Raw genomic sequence first — 23,540 nt, forward strand, 5'->3', positions numbered from 1 at the left:
TGAAACCCCAGCTGGTCTCCTTTCCACCTCCCACCACCACTCCCAAGACCCTCCCCAGATGACTAGAGTCCAGGCCGGCCAGAGAACAGGGTCCAAGACAACCATACCATGTCTCTCTGCCGTGCACAAGAGAAGTCCCTGTCATCTCTGTGCTTTCACAGTGCTTGCAGGAAAGCTGCTCAGAGCACAGCCCTGTGCTGTCCCATCCAGCCTAGTCACACCCACTGGGCTGCCTGCACCAACAATGATGGTAATAATCAGAGCTGTGACATTATTTATGAATGGCAGTGACATGTATTAATTTCTTACTCTGAACCAAGCCCTTCCATAGGCATTTTACAGCATTTTCCCATTTGCTCCTCATTACAAATCTCTAGGGGTGCTCTTATTATCTCTACTGTATAGATGGGAAAACAAGTCTCAGAGGTTAGATGGCTTTTCCCAAGCTGCATGGCTAATGCAAGCTCATATGGGACACCTGATTTAAATCTAGGTTATTAAGATCCAGGGGGAGATACCTGACCCCAGAAGCCATGCCTTGCTCATATTCATTTCAGACAAGATACAGAACAAGGGTAACAAAGGGCACCTTCAAAAGCCCACCCAAAGTCAACAGGGTTAAAAACAGCAACTGCCGCTATAGAGGGCAAATGACCTATTTGATACCCACTTAACACTAAATCAGTGCTGCATTCAGCCCTCTATTTTGGGCTGTAGTACGGGTTTTGTACTTCCGCCACAACTGTCTATACCCTACCCATCACTGAAAATCAGGATTTTTCACATCCCAGGACACAGGATTTTCAGTACTACAATGGGACAGTCCCAGGCAAACCTGGATGATTGGTCTCTATAAGTTTTTCAGCCTCATCCTGGACATAGCTGAAAGGCCAGACATGGCGGTGGCCAGATTAAATCAAGCACACTCCATGGTCTCATTTCCAAGCAGTCACTGAAAGGGTGACACAGAGCCTAGTTCAGCAAGCCCCAGCTTTCTTTCCTTAACATCCGCTCCTCAGAGTGTTAACAGAATTTCCTCTGGCCTTTTCCTGCAAAGGCCTATGAACTCAATACCCAGCAGATCGTGTGCAGCAGTTCATAATTAATTTATGCCGCCTGAAATGTCCCACTAGGTCAGTATCGCTCTTCACCCAGTTAATGAAAGGATTGATCTTAAGAACACCTTTGACCATTAAAAGCATGATTAAGACTCCCTCCCTATTATCCTACTCTAGGAATGAGCAATGAGTCTTCCCACAGCAGAATGCCTCTGGTTCTCTCAACAAATGCACTTGCTGCAATCATGTGTTTAATTAGTCTCTTTCTTCAGACGAAATAATTGTGTCCCTGCTCTGGATTTCATTCATAAGATCACTTAAAATATGGCAGGCTCTTTATTGACTCTCTCATTTATTGTGGGGCCATATGGTGCACTCAGAGCCAAGCAGCAGTGTGTTAGACCTGAACTCAGCAGGGACGTGAGGAAAAGCCAATATGCCTGAACCTGAGTCACGTAGCCAACTGGCATTTAACTGACCACTTACTATGTATCACAAACCGGCCAAGGGATACAGAAATGAGCAAGAGGCCAGAGGCTACACTTAAGGCAGTTTCTCAACCTCAGCACCATTGACCTTCAAGGCAGGATCATTCCTATTTGTGGGGCTGTCCTGTGCATGGCAGGATGTTTAGCAGCATCTCTAGCCCCTACCCACTAGATGCCAGGAGCACTGTCCCTCACCCCTCTCCCACCCCAAGATGTGACAATTGAACTTATCTGTAGACATTGCCAAATATCCCGGGGGGACAGAATTACTCTCAGGTTAAAAATCGCTGCGTTAAGGTGTTTGCAATCTGGAAAAGCAACTAAGACCAGTACACAATTTTTGTGTATTTGTGATAGAGGACATCATGGGGCAGTAATGAAGGAAATGTGCTGGCTGCAAACTCCTGTGGCATCAGAGGCCAGTGACGGGAATGCCGGGAAGGCGGTGAGGATGTGGCTAACTGGAAAGGACAAACCTGTCCCCAGCTCAGTCCAGCCAAGTGTTACCAGATACTATGATATACTTAGGGAATTCTGAAATCTGGACTTTTTTGTGAAATCTCCCAGTCTCTAAATTTCTCAACCAATTGAAAAATATTTTAAACAAAATATAAACTGAAATTAATTAATTAAAAGATTGAGAGCCATATTCAGCCAGATGCCCCTGCTATATCAAAAACTGGGCAGCCTGGAAGGATTCTGGGCATTACCTCCAGCTCACCTCCCAACCCTGGGCGTCGAGGCCCATTTCTAGAAAATGAGTGGTTGTCCATATTTGTTTGCTCTTAAACAGTGGTTCTAGATCCTGGGTGCACATTTGAATCACCTGGAAATATTAAAAAGCTCATCAGTGCACTAACCCCCTCCCAGGCCAATTAAGCTGGAAGCACAGGGTTGGGGCCCAGGTGTCTATGTTTGTAAAAATTCTCCCCAGGTGATTTGAACATTCAGTCAGGCTGGAGAACCACTGGTGTAAAAGAAGGAAACCAACAAAGGCCCATCTCCAGGTTGATTAAGGTTCAGGACTCTAACCTCAGGCAACCATGGGGTCTGGGAGAAACTTAACCTGGGCCTCAGGGTCTCTATCTGTTAAATGGAGATAAAAACACTACCTCCTTTACTGAATTGGTGTTTAAAAAAAAAAAAAAAAAGTTTGGTTTTTTTTTTCCTCTCAAAATGGGGCCCAGGCTTTAGGTTTTTTTGTTTTGTTTTGTTTTGTTTTTTCCAGATGTTACTAATGAGCAGCCAGGATTGAGAAACAGTAAGTAGGTTCCTGTTGGCTCTAACACGCTGGGAATTTCCTTAACTGGGAAGAGGAAATGAGTATTGAACACCCACTAAGGCTGGGGCCTAGATGCCCCATTGGGATTCCTCAAAAAGAATTGGAGAGAAAGAGCCAGATGCTGACATTACACAACATAAACTCCAAGAAGACACACACCCTAAAACCCCCTACACACACAATAATTAGCTGCTAGGATTAAGAAGTACGTTGAACATCATTCTAAAAGACACGGCTTGTGAAGGCTACCTCTGCTAACATGGTCTTCCACTAAGAAAATTCAAAGAGCCCTAATGTCCAAGCACTGAGCATCTTGAGGCATCTGATCCAGTGTCATCCTGGTAATATTTCCATTATTCACCTGAACTTCTGTTAATGAGGTGGCTAACTATAAGGGTTCCATTTGGGACACACACATTTATCATTTGATTAGGAAAGATTACCTATTTTTAGATAAAACATATATCTCCTAACAGGGATGGACATTTATAAATAACTTGGAAAACTCTAGCCGATGCCCAAAACATCATGATTTAGGTTGAAAGAAAAAGCCTTTCTGATCACTGTCCTTTTGTGTTCCCCAGCACATTTTTCATGTTTACTTGCTGTCACCCCAGGTAAGTGATCGCCTTGGCTATATCCCATTTCCTCACTAGCTAAGGTGGGAAGAAGAATTGTCACAATCAAATAGGCAAGATCAAGGTGCAAGGGAGGAGAGGCAGAGGTTTGAGCCCTTTGCCCTGCAATCAGTTAATTAGCCCACCTCCAATTTATGTCTGACAGTTATTGGGGGAGCCACAGAAATGGCTTCAAGTTAGACTTTTACTCAAGCTGTCAGGTGGAAGAAGGGCTCAAAAGCCCAATGAAGGAAGTCAAACCTTTCCTTCCACATTGAAGTGGATGCCTGGCCCTTTCATGAGGTCCCTTCCTTCCCTGGCCCTTGAAGCAACTCAGGGGGATTCTAACATGAAAAGAATAGACATTTCTAATGACCATAGCTGAAAACTTTTTAGCAAAAAAAAAAAAATGTAGTACTGGATTAGAACCCAAAGTATGAATAAATGTCCATGAGTCCAGAGGAGACTTCCACACTGGGGAAGATGAAGTAGACATAATTTTCCCAACTTCTTCCACTAAATACAACTAAAAATCCTAAACATTATGTATAAAGCACATATAAGAAGAATTTGAAAAGTGAAGAGAGAAAGGAAGACTAGCTAGGGACCCCAGGATCCAAGAAATTACACAGTGGTGAGTTTCTTGGGTTTTCTTTTTGCCTCATACATTCCATCCTTGAAGTGGAAGCAGCCAGCAACACAGAAGTGCCAACAAATGCAAACAAACAAAAAGTCCCAACAAAAGCCCACCTTCTCTAGCCAAAGGCCATGAAAGAACCCATCCAGCAAGACAAAAAACTTGTAGCCAGTAGCCACACTACTCCATACCATAGTAAAAATGGTGGTCCCACCCCTATAATATCAGCAAAGGCCAACTGGGGAACCTGAATTTCCACTTTCATTAGGCTGCAATGAGGTGTCCCATTACCCCAGCCCAAGTGGTGCCACAGGAGGCCAACTAGGGAGCCGAGACTTTTATCCATCCCTACCAGGTGGTAATGAGCCCTCACCTCTGCCCACCAGTGACGACCAGATGGAGTACCAGATCTCCCATCCATCAGTAATAAGGAAACCTCCACCTCGGATGTCAATGTATGCTAAGTGGAAAACCTGGATTTCCACTCCCATCTGTCAGTAAGAAGGCAGTGCTGCAATTTCCCCTACTGAAGCAGCATCAGAGAAATCCAGCTAAAACAAAAAGTTTAAATAAGGTATAGAATCTCATAATAGTGCAAAAATGTCCAGTTTTCACTCAAAAATTACTCAACATGCCAAGAACCATAAAGAGCTCAAACTAAATTTAAAAGATAGTTGGGGCTGGGCGCAGTGGCTCACACCTGTAATCCCAACACTTTGGGAGGCTAAGGTGGGCAGATCACCAGGTGAAGAGATCGAGAACATCCTGGCCAACATAGTGAAACCCCACCTCTACTAAAAATACAAAAATTAGCTGGGCGTGGTGGCAGGCACCTGTAGTCCCAGCTACTCGGGAGGCTGAGGAAGGAGAATTGCTTGAACCCAGGAGGCAGAGGTTGCAGTGAGCCGAGATTGCGCCACTGCACTCCAGCCCGGTGACAGAGCAAGACTTCATCTCAAAAATAAATTAATTAAATAAAATAAAAGGCTGGGCACAGTGGCTCATGCCTCTAATCCCAGCACTTTGGGAGGCTAAAGTGGGAGGACTGCTTGGGTCTCGGAGTTCAAGACCAGCCTGGGTCACAAAGTAAGCCTCCATTTATACAAAAAAAATTTTTTTAATTAGCTGGGCACGGGAGTACGTGTCTATAGTCCCAGCTACTTGGGAGGCTGCAGCAGGAGAATTACTTAAGCCCAGGAGATCGAGGCTGCAGTGAGCCATGATTGCACCACTGCACTCCAGCCCAGGTGACAGAGCAAGACCCTATCAAAAAAAAAAAAAAAAAAAAAAAGAGTCAAAAAATGCCAACACCAAGATGACAGAGATATTAGAATTATGTTTAAAATTTGTTAAAGTAGCCATGATAAAAATGCATAAGCAAGAAACTACAAATGTGTTTGGAGCAAGTAAAAAAACTAGTAAGCCTCTGATGGTGATAATCATTTCACAATGTACACATACATCAAAACATCACATTATATACAAATATATAATTTTTATTTGTTAATTATACCTCAGTAAAGCTGGGGGGAAAAAAGGAGAAACAAAGTCTCAGCAAATAACCAGAATATATAAAGGAGAACCAAACAAAAACCTTAGAAATAAAAAATACAATAACTGAAATTAAAAGCTCAATGGTTGGGATCAATAGCAGAATGGAGCAAATAGAGGAAAGAATCTGTGAACTGGATAATAGAACAATAGAAAATACCCAACTTTAACAATGAAAATATAATTTTTTAAAAGAAGGAACAGAGCCTCAGGGACTTGTGGTACTATAAATAAAAGATCTAACATTTATGTCATCAGAGTCCCTGAGGAGAAGAGAAAGATAAGGAGCTGAAAAAGTACTCAAAGAAATAATAGATGAAAGCTTTCCAAATTTAGCAAGAGGCATAAACCTATAGATCTAAGAAGGTGAGTGAACTCCAAACAGAATAAGCCCAAAGAAATCCACATGAAGACATATCATAATTAAACTTCTTAAAACTACAGACAAAGAAAAAAATCTTGAAAGCAGCCAGAGATAAATGGCATCTTACCTTTAGGGAGGAAACAATTAGAATGAGAGTGGGTTTCTCATCAGAAACCACAGAAACCAAAAGGAAGTGGCATAATACTTTTCAAGTGGTGAAAGAGAAAATTGTTAACCCAGAATCTCATACCCAGCAAAAATATTCTTCCAGAATAAAGGGGAAATCAAGACATTCTCAGATAAAGGAAAACTAAGATAATTTGTCCCCAGCAGACCTATACTAAATGAATGGTTAAAGAACATTAACCATTCTTGAAAAAAAAAAGAAAAAGTAAAAAAGAAAAGAAGAAGCCTCAGAGCATTGGGAAGGAGGGAAGGAAATGATAAGCAAAAACATGAGAAATACAATAGATTTCCCTTCTACTCTTGAGTTATCTAAATTCCTTTTGAAGATTAAAGCAAAAGTTATAACCATATCTGATGTGTTTCTAAATGTATGTGGAAGAAAAATTTAAGGCAAATGTATTATAAATGAGAAAAGGTAAAAAAACAAACATAGAGGGAAGTGAGGTTTTCTTACCTCAAACTGGTTAAGGAACAATACCAATAGACTATGATAAGTTATGTTAATGTAATGTAATACCTACAGCAACAACTAAAAATGCTAAAGAAAGACATATACTCAATACTATAAATAAGTAAATATCTATATTGGAATTCTAAAGAATGTTCAAGTAACTCACAGGAAGGCTGAAACAAGAAAACAGAGAAACAAAAAAGAAAATAACCCCAGAAAATTAAAAAAAAAAATAACAGTCTTAGCCATAATGTATAAGTAAGCACATTAAATATAAATGTTCTAAATATACCAATTAAAAGACAGAGATTGGCAAGGTAAATTAAAAACATTATCCAACAATGTGCTGTCTACATAAAACTCACTTCAAATATAACAATATAGGCAGGTTAAAAGAAAAGGATGGAAAAAATATATCATGAAAACATTAGTCAAAAGAAAGTAAGGGTAACTATATTACTATGAGATAAAGTAGACTTCGGATCCAACAAAATTAGCAGAGACAGAAAGGAATATTATATGATGAACAAGAAGACATAGCAATCCTAACTTGCATGCACCAAACAACAGACTGCAAAATATGTGAAGCAAAAACTGATAAACTAGGCTGGGCATGATGGCTCATGCCTGTAATCCCAGGACTTTAGGAGGCCAAGGCAGGCAGATCACTTGAGCCCAGGAGTTTGAGACCAGCCTGGGCAACACAGCAGAACCCTATCTCAAAAAACTTTTTGTTAGTTTTAAAAACCTGATAAACCGGAAGGAGAAATAGGCAAATCCACAATCTTTTTCACTGTTCAAGGTTTATTGGGGGGTTTAGTTGGTATAACACTTGGATAGTTGGTTGCATTGTTTATATGTAGATCTTTTTACATTATATGGTAATGCACACTACTGATACATATAGTTCACAAAATAAGATCCTTTGGAACAATTATGCACAAGACATGCGATATTGGATTTGTACACTGGATCCCAGGATGTGACTGATTGGGAAAAAATGTTGGACTAGGCATGTTCAGTGAAGGAGCCAGGAAGTTATATATCACATGGTAAACATCCACCTGGCTCAAGGGGCAAATGCAGCATGTACAGCATTGGCAGTGGTGCCTCAGAGGTGGCAGAACTATTTCACACAAACCAGTTTAGGACTACACAAATTAGTACCATCCAGCATCAGGATATAGCTGTGGATTTTACAAACCATTCCTATTTCTAACTTCAGGAATTGATGTTTTTCCCAGTCCATCTTAAAATATTACTGCTTTAATCACAGATCAGATAAAAAGGATATCAGGCACAACCTCCAACTAAAGTCCTGTTGTAGCATAGACAGTGAAATGCTATGACATCAGAAGACTTTAAAATTGCAGCTCTTTTCGGATCCCCCAAAGTGTGTCTGCACGCTTCTTCAAACGGGCCTCTTCCTCAGGAGTCAGAGTCACCTTCACAAGGTCTGAGATTCCATTCTGTCCCAAAATGCAAGGAACACTAAGGAAGACATCATCCTTTATTCCATAGAGACCCTTAATCATGGTGGGAATTGGGTGCACCTGCCTAAGATTCTTCATTATACTCTCTACCAAATCTGCTACAGAGTCCAATGGCCCAGGATGTGTAGCCTTTGAGTTTGATCACCTCGTAAGCATTCTCAACCACCTGCTTGTGAACCTCTTTCCACTGTTTCTTATCTGTATCAGTGCCTAAATCTGGGTGCAGGGTCTTCAGGAAGACACCAGCAACATTCACTCCACTCCATACAGGCACACTGGAATCTCCATGTTCCCCAAGGACCCACCCATGACAGCTTAATAGGTGAACTCCCAGTCTTTCCCCATCAGGTAACGGAATCGGGCTGAATCCAGATTGCAACCACTTCCAATAACACGGTTTTTGGGAAAGCCACTTATCTTCCAAGCCACGTAAGTCAAGATATCCACTGGATTTGAAACAATAAGCAACTTGCAGTTCGGGCTGTGCAAATCCACAATTTTAATCACAGACTTTAACACCCCTCTCTCAACAACTGATAAAACAACTAAATAGAAAATCAGCAAGGTTATAGATTAACTCAACAACAGGATCTAATTGACATTTATAGAAGCCTCCACATAACATAGCAGAATATATATTCTTTTCAAATACCCACAGAACGTATACCAAAGTAGACCATATTTTCAGCCATAAAACAAACCTCAACAAATTTAAAAGAATTGAAATCATCCAGGGTATGTTCTCCAACCACAATAGAACCAAACTAAAAATCGGTAGCAAAAAAAGATTACAACAAAATATCTAAACAATTGAAAACTAAACAATATGCTTCTCAATAACCCACGGGTTGAAGAGGAAGCCTCAAGAAAAATAAACAAATAGATTGAATGTAATGAAAATGAAGATACAGCATATCAAAATTTGTGGCCAGGCATGGTGACTCACACCTGTAATCTCAGCACTTTGGGAGGCCAAGGTGGAAGGATCACTTGAGCCCAGGACTTTGAGACCAGCCTGGGCGACACAGTAAGACCCCATCTCAAAAAAAAAAAAATAGAAATGAAATTTGTGGGACACAGCTGTGTTGAGAAGGAAATTTATAGTACTAAATGCACATGTTAAAAAAGAGGAAAGGTCTCAAATCATTTTTAATCTAAACTCCCACCTCAAGAACCCAGGTTAAAAAAAGAGCAAAATTAACCCAAAGCAAGCAGAATGGAGGAAATAATAAAGCTAAGAGAAAAAAAATCAATACAATTGAGAACAGGAAAACAATGAAAAAAACAATAAAACAAAGAGCTAATTCTTTGAAAAAAATCAATAGAGTTAACAAACCACTAGCAAGACTGACAAAGAAAAGAGAGACAGCACAAATTATCAGTGTCAGGAGTGAAAGAGAGGATATCACTACAGACCCTGAAGACATCAAAAGGATAAAAAGGGAATGCTAAGAACAACTCTACAAACATAAATTTAACAACTTAAATGAAATGGGCCACTTCTTCAAAAACCACAAACTACCACAACCCATCCAATATGAAGCAAATGAGTGAACAGCCCTCTAACTATTAGGGAAAATTAATGTATAATTTTAAATCACCACCCCCACCCCAACAACAACAACAAAAATAAATAAAACAGAGATCTCTAGAACCGGATGATTTCACTGGAGAATTCTACAAAATTATTAAAGAGGAACTGACACTGATTCTGTACAATCTCTTCAAGAAAATACAAGAAGAAAGAACATTTTCCAATTCATTTTATGAAACTATTATTACCTTGATACAAGAACAGAAGAAGACAGTACCAAAAAAGAAAACCACAGACCAATATCCCTTATGAATATAGACACAAAAATTTTTAACAAAATATTGGCAAATAGAACTCAGCAATATATGAAAAGAATTATACTTCATGATCAAGTGTGATTTGTTCCATGGATATCAGTCTGATTCAATATTCTAAAATCAATCAATCAATCAATCAATCTAATTCACCATCATAACAGGCTAAAGAAGAACAATCATATGATCTTATCAATTGATGCAAAAAAAATGCATTTTGCAAAATTCAAAACACATTCACAATAAAAACTCTCAGAAAGCTAGGAATAGTGGGAACTTCTCCTGCTTGATAAAAACACCTACAAAAACCTACAGCTAACATTATACTTAATGGTGAGAGACTGGATGCTTTCTCACTAAGACTGGGAACAAAGCAAAGGTATTCACTCTCACAACTTTTATTCAACATAGTGAAAGAAGTTCTAGCCAGTGCAACAAAACGGAAACAAAAGGCATACAGAGGGAAAAGGATCTAGAACTGTCTCTATGTGCAGGTGTAGATTCCAAACGAATCTACAGAAAATTCCTAGAACTAATAAATGAGTCCAGCAGTGTCACTGGACATGAGATAAACATACAGGAATCAAGTGTATTTCTATATACTAACAATAAACATGTAGACCCGAAAATTTAAAATACAGTACCATTTAAAATTGCTCAGAAAGTAAAATACTTCAGTGTAAATTTAACAAAACATAAACAGAACTTCCATACTGAAAACTACAAAATACTGATGAAAGAAATCTAAGGATGTCTAAATAAATGGAGAGATATACTATGTAAATGGATTGGAAAACTCAACACAATAAAGATGTCAATTCTCCTCAAATTTATATACAGTTTCCTTTCTAAACCCCAGCAAGAATTTTATAGACGTAGACAAGGTTATTATAAAATCTATACGGAAAAGCAAAGGAACTAGAAGAGCTAAAAACAGTTTTGAAAAGGAAGAACAAAGCTACTATAATCAAGACTGTTTGTTGGTGGAGAAACAGATGCATAGATCAATGTGATCTATGCATAGATCTATGCATAGATCTATGCATAGATCAATGTGATGCAAAGCAATTTAATGGAGGAAAGATAGTCTTTTAAGCAAATCATGCTAAAACAGTTGTACATCCATAGGCAAAAAAAAGAGGGGGTTGTTAAGGAGAACCTCAAGATAAGTCTCACATCTTATATAAAAATTAACTCAAAATAGATTATGGACTTAAGCATAAAATATAAAAACTATAAAACTTTTAGGAAAAAATAGGAGAAAATCTTCAGTATTTAGGAGGAGGCAAATAGCTCTCAGGTTTAACACTAAAAGGAAAAATTGATAGGAATTCATCAAAATTAAAAACTTCTGCTCTGCAAAAATATCCTGTTAAGAGAAAAAAAAAATACAAGCTAAAGAGTAGGGAAAAAATATTTCCAATCCATTTGTCAAGCAAAGAACTAGTATCTAGAAGATACAAAGAACCAAGGGTGAAAAACATCCAATTAGAAAATGAGCAAAAGATATAAACAGACATTTCACTAAGAGGATACACAATGGCAAATAAACACATGAAAAGATATTCAACATCATTAGTCATTATGGAAAGGTAAATTAAAATCATGATGAGATATCACTAGGACATATCAAATGGCTAACATAAAAAATAGTGACAACACCAAATTCTTACAAGGATGCAGGGAAACTGGATCATTCATACACTGTTGCTGTCAATATAAAATGGCAGAGTCACTCCGGAAAACACTGTTATAGTTTATTTTTAAAACTAAACATGCAATTACCGTAAGACCTAGCAATTGCACTCCTGGACATTTATCCCAGAGAAAGACTCACGCTCACACCACCATATATGAAGGTTTATAGCAGCTTTATTTATAATAGCTAAAAGTCGGAAACAACCCAGATTTCCTCCAATGGATATACAGGTAAATAAACTGTGACGCATACCATGGAATACTAATTAGTAATAAAAAGGAATTAACCATTGATATACACAACAGCATGGATGAATCTCCAGAGAACCATTTTAGTTGAAAAAAGCCAATCCCAAAGGTTATATACTATATGGTCCCATTTATATAACATTCTTAAAATGAAAAAATATATATAAATGGAGAACAGATTAGTGGCTGCTAGGGGTCAAGGGAAGGGTGGAGACAAGAGGGAAGCGGATGTGATTATAAAAGGGCACATGAGGGATCCTTGTGGGGATGGAAATGTTCTGTATCTTGACTGTATTAATGTTAATATCCTGGTAATGATATCGTACACTATAGTTTTACAAGATGTTACTGTCTGGGGAAACTGGATAAAGGATATGTGAGATCAGGCCATATCAATTCTTACAAGTGCAAGTGAATATACAATTGTCTCAAAATAAAAATATATATAAAAAAACAAAACCATAGGAGGTCTTTGCACTTTCCAAAAGGGATCAAAAAATAAAATCTGATGCTGCCCTTGTGCAAATAACAAATGGAAACCAGGAGTTTGCTCAGCTAAGGGATGTCAATACTTTCATTCCAATGAAGGGAAATGGTAGTTTCTCCATGACCTGCTTCAAACTATTGCAGTAGAGTTTAGTGATTCTGGGCTGGATGAGAACATTTGACAGAGGCATTTGCTTTAGTTTTTAAGTTTTCCTCCAAGGCACAAAACAGCTTAAGAATTTCCAGAGCATATTGCTTTACCAAGGTTTTTTGTCTGATGCAACAAGCAATCTTGTAGAATGGCTCAAGACAATACTCCTATATTAGGGAAAATCCAATTTTGGTAAAGATCCAAATTTTTTCAGTTGAACTTTTACTCAGACAAAAGAGGCAGACCATGTGTTTTCAGGACATAAGCAACTATCTTAGCTTCCTTGACTCCATATTTCCATGAAGAATCTTGACACAAAAGATAACTTCTAACTTTCATGTTACGTCATTTTCGATGATACCAGTAAAATCCAAGAGTATACAGATGTTGTCATACACTCTTTTTGTGATATTTCCCAGCCTAAGATGGTATCAAGGGATAAATAGACAGATGGGCCGGGCGCGGTGGCTCACACCGGTAATCTCAGCAGGCCAAGGCAGGCAGATCACAAGGTCAGGAGTTCGAGACCAGTCTGGCCAACATGGTGAAACCCCATATCTACTAAAAATACCAAAATTAGCCAGGCGTGGAGGCACACGCCTGTAGTCCCAGCTACTCGGGAGGCTGAGGCAGGAGAGTCTCTTGAACCTGGGAGGCGGAGCTTGCAGTGAGCCGAGATTGAGCCACTGCACTCCAGACTGGGCGACAGGGCAAGACTCTGTCTCAAAAAAAAAATAAACAGATGTTCATAATTATAGTGACATGACATGCTACATTCTCAATTCATATCAAAGAAAGCTGTTTTGGATATCATGTCAATGGAAACAATCATTGGACACTGAACTATATACTGCTTTGCATACTATCTTTTATTTATCTAGTATGAAAGCATATTTTAATTAAAATATAATTTGTATGGAAAAACATCCTATGTTTGTGGATCAGACTTATTATTGTTCAGATGACAATATTCCCCAAAGTTATCTACAGATTTAACACAATCTTTATCAAAATCTCAGCTGACTTCTTTGCAGAAATTGACAAGCTGATCCTAAAATTCATATGGAAAATTAAGGCACTCTAAATAGCCAAAATAATTTTGAAAAATAACAAATAATGCATTTGAAAGATTCACACCTCCTGATTTCAAAAATTAAGGCAAAGCTACAGTAACCAAGACAGTGTAGTACTGGCATAAGAACAGACATCCAGATCAATGAAATAGAATTAAAAGCTCAGAAATAAACCCCCATGTTTATGGTCAATTGATCTTTGATCTAGACTATTCCATGGGGAAAGAATAGTCTCTTCAGCAAATACTGCTGGGATAACTGGATATCCACATAAAAAAGAATGAAGTTGGACCCCAACCCCAACCCACATACAAAAATGAACTCAAAATGGATTAAAGACCTAAGTGTAAAAGCTAAAATTATAAAGATCGTAGGAGAAGACATGGGCATAAATCTTCAGGACCTTGGATTACACAATGATTTCTTGAGTTTGACATCAAAAGCACAAGCTACAAAAGAAAAAATAAGTAAACTGTGCTTCGTCAAAGTTTTAAACTTTTGTGTTTTAAAGCATACCATCAAGAAAGTGAGAAGACAGCTCACAGAATGGGAACAGATACTTTCGAATCATATCTCTGATAAGGTATTTGTATCCAAAATATATAAAGAACTTTTACAATTCAATATTAAAAAGACAAGTAACCCAACTAAGAAATAGGCAAAAGATTTGAACAGACATTTCTTCATAGATATCCAAGTGGCCAATAAGCACATGAAAAGATAATCAACATCTTTAGTGATCAAGAAAATGCAGCTACTCGGGAGGCTGAGGCAGGAGAATGGCGTGAACCTGGGAAGCGGAGCTTGCAGTGAGCCGAGATCGTGCCACTGCACTCCAGCCCGGGTGATAGAGCGAGGCTCCGCCTCAAAAAAAAAAAAAAAAAAGAAAAAAAAGAAAATGCAAATCAAAACCATAATGAAATATCATCTCATACCCATTATGACGGATATTTAAAAAAAAAAACAGAAAATAACAAGTGTGGGTGAGGATGTGGAGAAATTACAGTCTTTATACACTGCTAGTGAGAATGCAAATGGTGCAATCACTTTAGAAGATAGTCTGGCAGTTTCTCAAAAAGTTAAGCATAGAGTCATAAGACTATGACTATGCCAAGTATATACTTGGCAATTCCACTCCTAGGTATATATTCAAGAGAAATTAAAAGCATATGTCCACACAAAACCTTGCACATGGTAATTCATAGCAGTATTATTCAAAATAGCCAAAAAGGGGCAACAATACAAATATCTGTCAACTGATGAATAGATAAAACGTGGTATACCAATTTAATGGTATACCATTATTTGGCAATAAAAGGAAATGAAGTACTGATACATGCTACAATTTGGATGAACCTTGAAAACATTATGCTTAATGAAAGAAGCCAATCACAAAAGACCACATACTGTCTGTATCATATGAAATGTGCAAAGTAGGCAACTCTATTGAAACAGAAAGTAGATCAGTGGTTGCCTAAGGCTGGTGAGATGAGGAGGAAATGGGGAGTGACTGCTCATGAGCAGTCTCTTCAGGATAATGATAATGTTCTAAAATTCATTGTGGCGATGCTTGTGCAACTCCGTGAATATACTAAATACTAGTGAGCTGTAAACTTTAAATGGGTAAGCTGTATAGTAGGCAAATTATTATTATTATTTCGATATGGGGTCTCGCTGTGTTACTTAGGCTGGAGTGTAGTGGCAAAATCTCAGCTCACTGCAGCCTTGACCTCCCTGGCTCAAAGGATCCTCCCACCTCAGCCCTCCAAGTAGCTGGGACCACAGGTATGCACCACCATGCCTGGCTAATTTTTGTATTTTTTGTAGAGATGGGGTTTTACCATGTTGCCCAGGTTGGTCTAGAACTCCTGAGCTCAGGCAATCCACCCACCCTCCCAAAGTGCTGAGATTACAGGCGTGAGCCACTGCACCTGGCCATGGTATGAAAATTATATTTCAATAAAACTGTTTTTAAAATATTTATTATAAAAATATTTATGTAGAATTTGTGCCTAAAAACATATGAGTTCATACTGACAAACAAATGAGCAAATGGATGAATAAATGGGGGAGAGTAGGCAAATATTGTGTGCAGAACAATTCCAAACAACTTAAGTAGATACTTGCCCTCAAGGAAGTGGAGTATAATTCTCCACTCCTTAAGCATGGGCTGTACATAGTGACTTCTATCCAAAGAGTATGTATAGAAAGGAGGAGGAAAAAGTAACTTTATGGTGGAGAAATCTGACAAATAGAACCTCAACCAAGTGATCAAGGTCAACATCAATAGTGATAGTCATGCTGATAGCATGTACCCTTGATATAGTGAGAACAGTAGTTTACCTCTGTGGTCATCCTCCCAAGAATGCATAACCTCAGTCTAATTATAAAAAAAAAAATAGACAATTCCCAGTTGAGGGACAGCCTACAAAATATCTGAGCAGTGTTCCTCAAAACTGCAAAGCTCATCAAAAAAAGGAAAAATCTGAGAAATTATCATATCCAAGAGGAGGCTAAGGATATATGATAACTAATGTAACATAGGATCCTATACGGGATCTTGGAACAGAAAAAAGGCATCAGGAAAAAACTAAAGAGATCTGAATAAAGTATGGGCTTTAGTTAACAATAATATAGTAATATTTGATCATTAATTGTGACAAATATACCATACTAATGTAAGACGTTTATAACAGGGAAAACTGGGTGTAAAGTATATGAGAACTCTCTATACTACATTTGAAATTTGTCTGTATTATCTTATATTGTTTTCAAATAAAATATCTTTTTTTAAAAAAAAAGAAAACACAGAGAGCTCTCCTCTTTAGCCTCATAGAAGGCAAAGCTTCAACTTTCTTTGGTGATCTGTGTTAGTCAGATCAGGATACTATAACAAATTGCCACAGAATGGGTGGCTTAAACAACAAACATTTATTCCTCACAGTTCTGGAGGCTGGGAAGTCCAAGATCAAAGCACCAGCAGATTCAGTTCCTGGTTATGTCTTCACGAGGCAGGGGTGATGGAGGGGTTCTGTCCTATCTCTTCTTATAAAGTCACTGATCCCATCATAAGGACTGTACCCTTATGACCCAGTGACCTTCCAAAGACCTCATTTCCAAATACCATCACATTGGAGATTATGGTTTCAACATAAATTCAACAAATTCTGGGGGACACAAACTTTCAGTTCATAGGAGTCAGCCCATATCCAGGTTAACTTGACACCAGCTGCTGCTGCCATTCATAGGGAATTGATCCCATGTTCGTCCTGGCTCCAAAGATTGTACCTCCTACTTCTACTCCATAAAGGGTTGGTGATATCACCAAAGTAACTGATGATAGAAAAGTAAGATAGTAAGATAGTAAGAACAGCCATGAAGTTAACCCTTCAGAATTGGATAAGCAGGATTCTTTTCTGATCCTTAGAGCCCTCAAGGAAGCATCCAGTGACAGAGAGAAGCAGGAAAATATTGAGAAGGTAGAGATGTTACTATTGACAAGACAGTCAGCATCACCCAACACACGAGGCACAGAGCTTTGGCTGAAGATCTTCTCTGAAACATTAATAAGATGGCGGAAGGTGGTGCAGTGCCCAGTCTGTGAGCTACAATGCCTGTGGCCCCATCCTTTCAACAGCACACAACATCAGCCAAGTGGTCAAACATTGGTTAGCCAAGCGGCACAAGGAGATTGTTTCAATAAACAACCATTCTACCACTGTCAAAGTGAAAGCAGACATGACGTTATTTTGTTTGGTTGGATGGTTGGTTGGTTGATTGGTTGGTTGGTTGGTTTTTTTGAGATGGAGTCTCACTCTGTCTCCCAGGCTGGAGTGCAGTGGTGCAATCTCAGCTTACTGCAATCTCTGCCTCCCAGGATTAAGCAATTCTCCTACCTCCGCCTCCTGGGTAGCTGGGATTACAGGTGTGTGCCACCACACCCCGCTAATTTTTATATTTTTAAGAGAGACAGAGTTTCACCATGTTGGCCAGGCTGGTCTCGAACTCCTGACCTCAGGTGATCTGCCTGCCTTGGCTTCCCAAAGTGCTGGGATTACAGGCATCAGCCACCACGCCCAGCACATGATGTTTTTTAAATCTCTATTTCTTAATCCAGGAGAGAGTGAGGTGAATCTACTTTTAGAAAAGGAATTCGGCATTGTATAGCAAGAAATGTTAATATTTCAGCTCATGTAAACCAGTAGTTTCACTGCTAGGAACCAAACCTGAGGAAATAATCCAAAATGAGGTCAAAGCCCAGGAAATTTTCTTTATTGTTAATAATGAAAAACTGTTAACAATTTAAATATTCACTAGAGATGAATGACTAAGTAAATTATGGTACATATAATTATAGCTACGACAGAATCTTATGTCATCATTAAAAATATTTATGGGTCGGGCACGGTAGCTCACGCCTGTAATCCCAGCACTTTGGGAGGCCGAGGCAGGAGGATCACGAGGTCAGGAGATCGAGATCATCCTGGCTAACATGGCGAAACCCCATCTCTACTAAAAATACAAAAAAATTAGCTGGACATGGTGGCGGGCGCCTATAGTCCCAACTACTGAGGAGGCTGAGGCAGGAGAATGGTGTGAACCTGGGAGGCAGAGGTTGCAGTGAGCCGAGATCGCACCACTGCACTCCAGCCTGGGAGACAGAGCGAGACTCTGTCTCAAAAAATAAATGAATAAATAAATAATAAATTATATATATATATTTATGAAGATTTTCAATGCCATGCAAAAATATACAGTGAAAATGCAAGATATAAAACCAAATTTAAGACATAACCTCAATATTGGGGAGGTGGAAAACTTTCGTCTATAGTGCTAATAATGTTTATCTCTAGGAAGTGAAATTAGTGGCCATTGCTCTTTTGAAAATTGTCAATATTTTGCAAATTGGTATCCATGAGCATGATGGACTTTCAAATTTTCAAAAAATAATCAAAGAAAAAGTATCTGGTCCAAAGTAAAGTAAGGGGCACTGTGGCAGACTGCTGGTGACCTCTCAGTACCCTGTCTCCATTGTCCCCTTCTTCCTTCAGAAGAGAGCCTGATGTTCAGGTGAGCTCAAGAACGCCCAGCTAGAAGACTTACCACCCTGCCTCCCTTGCAGCTGGGAGAGTCATGTGACTGAATTGCCAAGATGTATGAGCCTTATAGGTAAAGGGGTTTAAAGCTGATGGGGGCCAGGCACGGTGGCTTATGCCTGTAATCCCAGCACTTTGGGAGGCTGAGGCAGGTGAATCACTTGAGGTCAGGAGTTCAAGGCTAGCCTGGCCAACATGGTGAAATCCTGTCTCTACTAAAAATACAAAAATTAGCTGGGCATGGTGGCACCTGCCTGTAGTCCCAGCTACTTGGAAAGCTGAGGCAGGAGAATCTCTTGAATCCAGGAGGAGGAGGTTGCAATCAGCCAAGATAGCGCCACTGCACTCCAGCCTGGGCAACAGAGCGAGACGCCATCTAAAAAAAACAAAGACGATGAGTTTTGCCTGAGTCCTTGGGTCTGAGTGGGAGGGTGGTTGCTGGGCAGAGTTAGCCAGTGGGTTTTGGTGGCAGAAAGGTAAGGAGATTAAAGGTGATGGCTCCAGGAACAGGCAACCCCCAGCCCCAGGCCCCAGGAGCCCAGCTGAGCTCAAGCACCTGGGAAGGTGTGATGGAAGCTCCTCTGCAGATCAGATTTGGCCCTGGAGGACCTGGAAGCAGAGGGAGATGAGAGCCTAAATGGGCAGCTCCGCCTCCCTGGGGCTTTCCCAACCCCTCCTCTCCAGGCAGTCCCCAGGCTGCCTACAGGAATCTCACCAGTTGCCTTAAATTAGGTGACATCTCCCAGACAGGCGCAATGTCTACTGTCTTGCCTTCCATACCAAATGCCTTGATCAACCTGTCATTTAATAATCAAAATCACAAGACTGTGCAGTCTGACAGTCTTATCCAGGATCAGAGCCCCCTGAAACCTACAAGAATGTCTGGCTTTTGGTGGGGGACCATATTCATGAACAGTCATGCTGTGTTACTCAGTGCTGTGTTCATGCAATGTTAGTTCCCCCTAAGAGAGGCATGGGAGGGTTCTTATGGCCAAATATATTTGTAAAAGACTCCAGTGGCCAGGCACGGTGGCTCACCTTGTAATCCCAGCACTTTGGGAGACCAAGGTGGGCGGATCACCTGAGGTCTGGAGTTTGAGATCAGCCTGACCAACATGGAGAAACCCCATCTCTACTAAAAATCCAAAATTAGCCAGGTGTGGTGGTGCATGCCTGTAATACCAGCTACCTAAGAGGCTGAGGCAGGAGAATTGCTTGAACCCGGGAGGTGGAGGTTGCAGTGAGCCGAGATCGTGCCATTGCACTCCAGCCTGGGCAACAAGAGCGGAAACTGCGTCTCAAAAAAAAAAAAAAAAAAAAAACAAAGACTCCATGTTCTATCTCCATTTAGGAAATTCACACTGTACACTAACATAATAAAGGCTATGAAAAGTCCCACAGCAAAGATAACATTCATACTTGAATATTTTCCCAACTTATGTAACCAGGAACCCTTTTTTCATAGAGCATCTATTAACTTCTTTTAGAACACATCCAATTAGAAATGCGATCCTAGATGCTTGAAAAACATCTTATTTTGTCCCCTAATCAGATAAATTTCATATCTGTTGGGATCTGAAATTTTTATGTCTGTCATTATTACTACATTTGGAATTACCACTTCATTTCAGAGTAAATTTCCTTCTGACTGAAAAACACATAGTTTATTCAACAGCAGGGCCAGGGAAGACCTGGAAACATTGCATCACCTTCTTTTCTGATTATATCCTTGTGGCATGGGGAATGTTATTTGCATTTGAACTGTATCTCCTGCTTCAGCTGGAAGTGATACAAAGTTCCAATCACTAGCTCACTCATTTGTGCACCATACCCTTATTAAATCTCTACCACATGCCAGGACTGTGCTAGCCACTTTACACGTAGTATTTCAAGCCCTCACAGTCCTGAAAGGAACTGTTATTATACCCATTGCACAGGAGGGAAACTCAGGTCAGCTAAGACTGAGTTACTAATCCAAGAGCACACAGGGATCAGGGCAGTGGTTGCATGGCTCGCACGGCTTCCCTCCAGGGTCCTGCGCTCTCCCTCCCTCTCCACTGTCGCAGGGCTCTCAACTATTGCCTGACCTGCATCTTTGACGCTGCATGGGTTTCAATTTGGTGTCCCTAATTGGAATCAAATATTTTTGACTCTGGAAATAAATACTGTTAAACAGTGGCTTGTGCACAGAATAAATAAATGTCTGTTGCTAAGGAGACATCAGGAAGATGAAAGAGCAGGAGGAGGATTCCAGCCTCTCAGAGGCCCCAGGACTTGGTTCCACCTGAACTAAGGCAGGGGCTGGGCAGGTGAAGAACTGAGCAAAGTACCCAGGGAAAGGGGGCAGCTGCCTTTCCACCTGACGCGATTGCAGGCCCATGGGCCAGATGCATTGTTCAAGAGAAGTTAGGAATCTCTATTTTTTGTGAAATCCACCAAGTTGTAACCACTGGCAACTGTAGTGGGTTGAACAGTGTCCTCCAAAAATTCACGTCCACTTGGACACTAGGAAAGTGACCTTATTTGGAAATAGAGTCTTTGCTAAGCTAATTAAGGTAAGGATCGAGATGAGATCAATGCATGCACAAGCCAAGGACCCCGAGGATGCCAGCAGCCACCACAAGTCAGGAGAGAGGCATGGGGTGATCTCTCGGAGCCTCCAGAAGGAACCAGCCCTGCTGGAATCAGAAGGAATCCACACCTTCCTTTCAGATTCTTGGATGTCTGGCCTCCAGAACTATGAGAGAATACATTTCTGTTGCTTCAAGCCATCTGGCTTATGGTAATTTGTTACAACAATCCCAGGAAAGTAATAGAGCAATGAACTTTAATTTTTAGTAATACCACTTGAGCCAGCAAAATCAACCTATGAGGCAGATTAGGCCTGCCAGTCATCCTCACCCCGGTTAGAGTCAAAGGACACTCAATGCCATGTCATCATTATCTCATCATTATTTTCTCCAAAAATGATGCTGCTGCCTCCCCAACAACTCTACGTAGACTGAACCTCTCCTGAGTCCCAGAGCCATATTTCCACATCCTCTGGACATCTTCATTTGCAGGACCTGCAGGCAACTCCAACTTAAGGTATCCAAAATCCAGCTGCATTCTTTATTGCGTGAAATCGCCACCACTTTGGACCACTGGTGTGTTGGAGCGGGTTGTGCTGGCTCCCAAGAGTCAACTATAAAATATTCAGGAATTTTCCCTGCTGGTTGCTAAACTGTTGGTCCCTTGAAATCTGCCATGGTGGCAATATTTATGCCACAAAAAATTGGCAAACACTACAATCAGGGGCTCTGTTTTTGGGGAAAGCCAGTTCACCAGCAAACCACCGAAACTTCCACCCCATCTTCCAGGTGAGAAAGCCCACTTCTATTTTATTTCACACTTTCTCATTATACTTCACACCCAGCCAGCAAATCCCATTAATTCTCTCTCTGCAAAGCGTTACCTGTGTCAACTTCTCTCTGCTTTCACTGCCCTGCTCCTCCTAATTCGGGTCTCATCACTCTTGTGTTTGAATTACTACAACGGTTTCATAATTTTCACCCTACCCCCAATTATATTCCTCAAACAGGGAGTTAGATTATATTGGTTCTCTCCTCAAGCATTTTTAGCATCCAAACATCTTTGCCTGGCAATCAGAGCAATGATAGTTAGGCTTCTTTCCATTGCAACTGGCAAGAACCCAATTCACCAAGCTGAATCAAAAAGGGAACCTGCTAATTCATAGAAACCCAAGGGGAATGAGACTGCAGGTAAAGCTGGATCAGGTCTCTGGCTTGTTCCCCACTACTTGGCTCATCGTCTTTTTGCCTGGTTTCATTCTCTGGTATGTTCTCTCCCTGTGAGAGGCAAAATGGTCAGCAGCTGCCCTTGAATCACATCCTCCTAGCTCAGTGTAGTGTGACAGAGTCAACTGCCTTCATCTTCCCACTCTTTCAGCCCTCCTAAAGTCATGCCTTGTCTATGTGACCTTGCAGTTCCTCTTACTGAGGACATGGAGTCTATTTCCTCATTCCTCGAGTCTGAGTTTGGTCATGTGACTTGCTTTGGCCAATGGGATGTTAGCAAGAGAGCCTTGAAAAAGCACTTGTGAGGGCTGGGCGCAGTGGCTCACGCCTGTAATCCCAATACTTTGGGAGGCCAAGGCGGGCAGATCACGAGGTCAGGAGATCAAGACCATCCTGGCTAACACGGTGAAACCTCGTCTCTACTAAAAATACAAAAAATTAGCCAGGCGTGGTTGCCGGCGCCTGCGGTCCCAGCTACTTGGGAGGCTGAGGCAGGAGAATGGCGTGAACCCAGGAGGCGGAGCTTGCAGTGAGCCGAGATCGTGCCACCGCACTCCAGCCTGGGCGACAGAGCGAGACTCCGTCTCAAAAAAAAAAAAAAAGAAAGAAAGAAAGAAAGAAAGAAAGAAAGAAAGAAAGAAAGAAAGAAAGAAAGAAAGAAAGAAAAGAAAAAGCACTTGTGCATTTTCACTTGCTCCATCAGGACATGCTGGGCTAGCCCAGTGAGGATGGTGCACGTGGGGCTGCACTGAGCTATTCCAGCCAAACCAGCCACAGCCAGTGCAGATCAGCAGACATGCAGCCAATGTTCAGCCATGTGAGTGAGCCCAGCCAAGCCCCACCAAGCCACACAGACTTGGGAGCTAAATAAATGTTCATTGTTGTACGTCATTGAGGTTTTGCGGTTGCTCATTACACAGCATTATTGTGGCAGTAAATAACTGATACATTTAGTGAAGTCATTGGAAAGAGAATTTCTCTCCTTGTCTATATAGCAATCTCAGGGAGCACCGAC

At 40.5% G+C, this 23,540-nt stretch overlaps 1 long non-coding RNA gene and 1 pseudogene across 2 annotated transcripts in view; both read right to left on the reverse strand.

Moving 5' to 3' along the window:
* Positions 1–23,540, reverse strand: part of LOC134731152 (uncharacterized) — a 243,426-nt gene that overhangs the window by 138,481 nt on the left and 81,405 nt on the right. The window lies entirely within an intron of this gene.
* On the reverse strand, positions 7,421–8,700 carry LOC100982811 (L-lactate dehydrogenase A chain-like; annotated as a pseudogene).

This window comes from Pan paniscus, chromosome 8 (genome assembly GCF_029289425.2).
Source record: "Pan paniscus chromosome 8, NHGRI_mPanPan1-v2.0_pri, whole genome shotgun sequence".
In the NCBI taxonomy this organism is placed as follows: domain Eukaryota; kingdom Metazoa; phylum Chordata; class Mammalia; order Primates; family Hominidae; genus Pan; species Pan paniscus.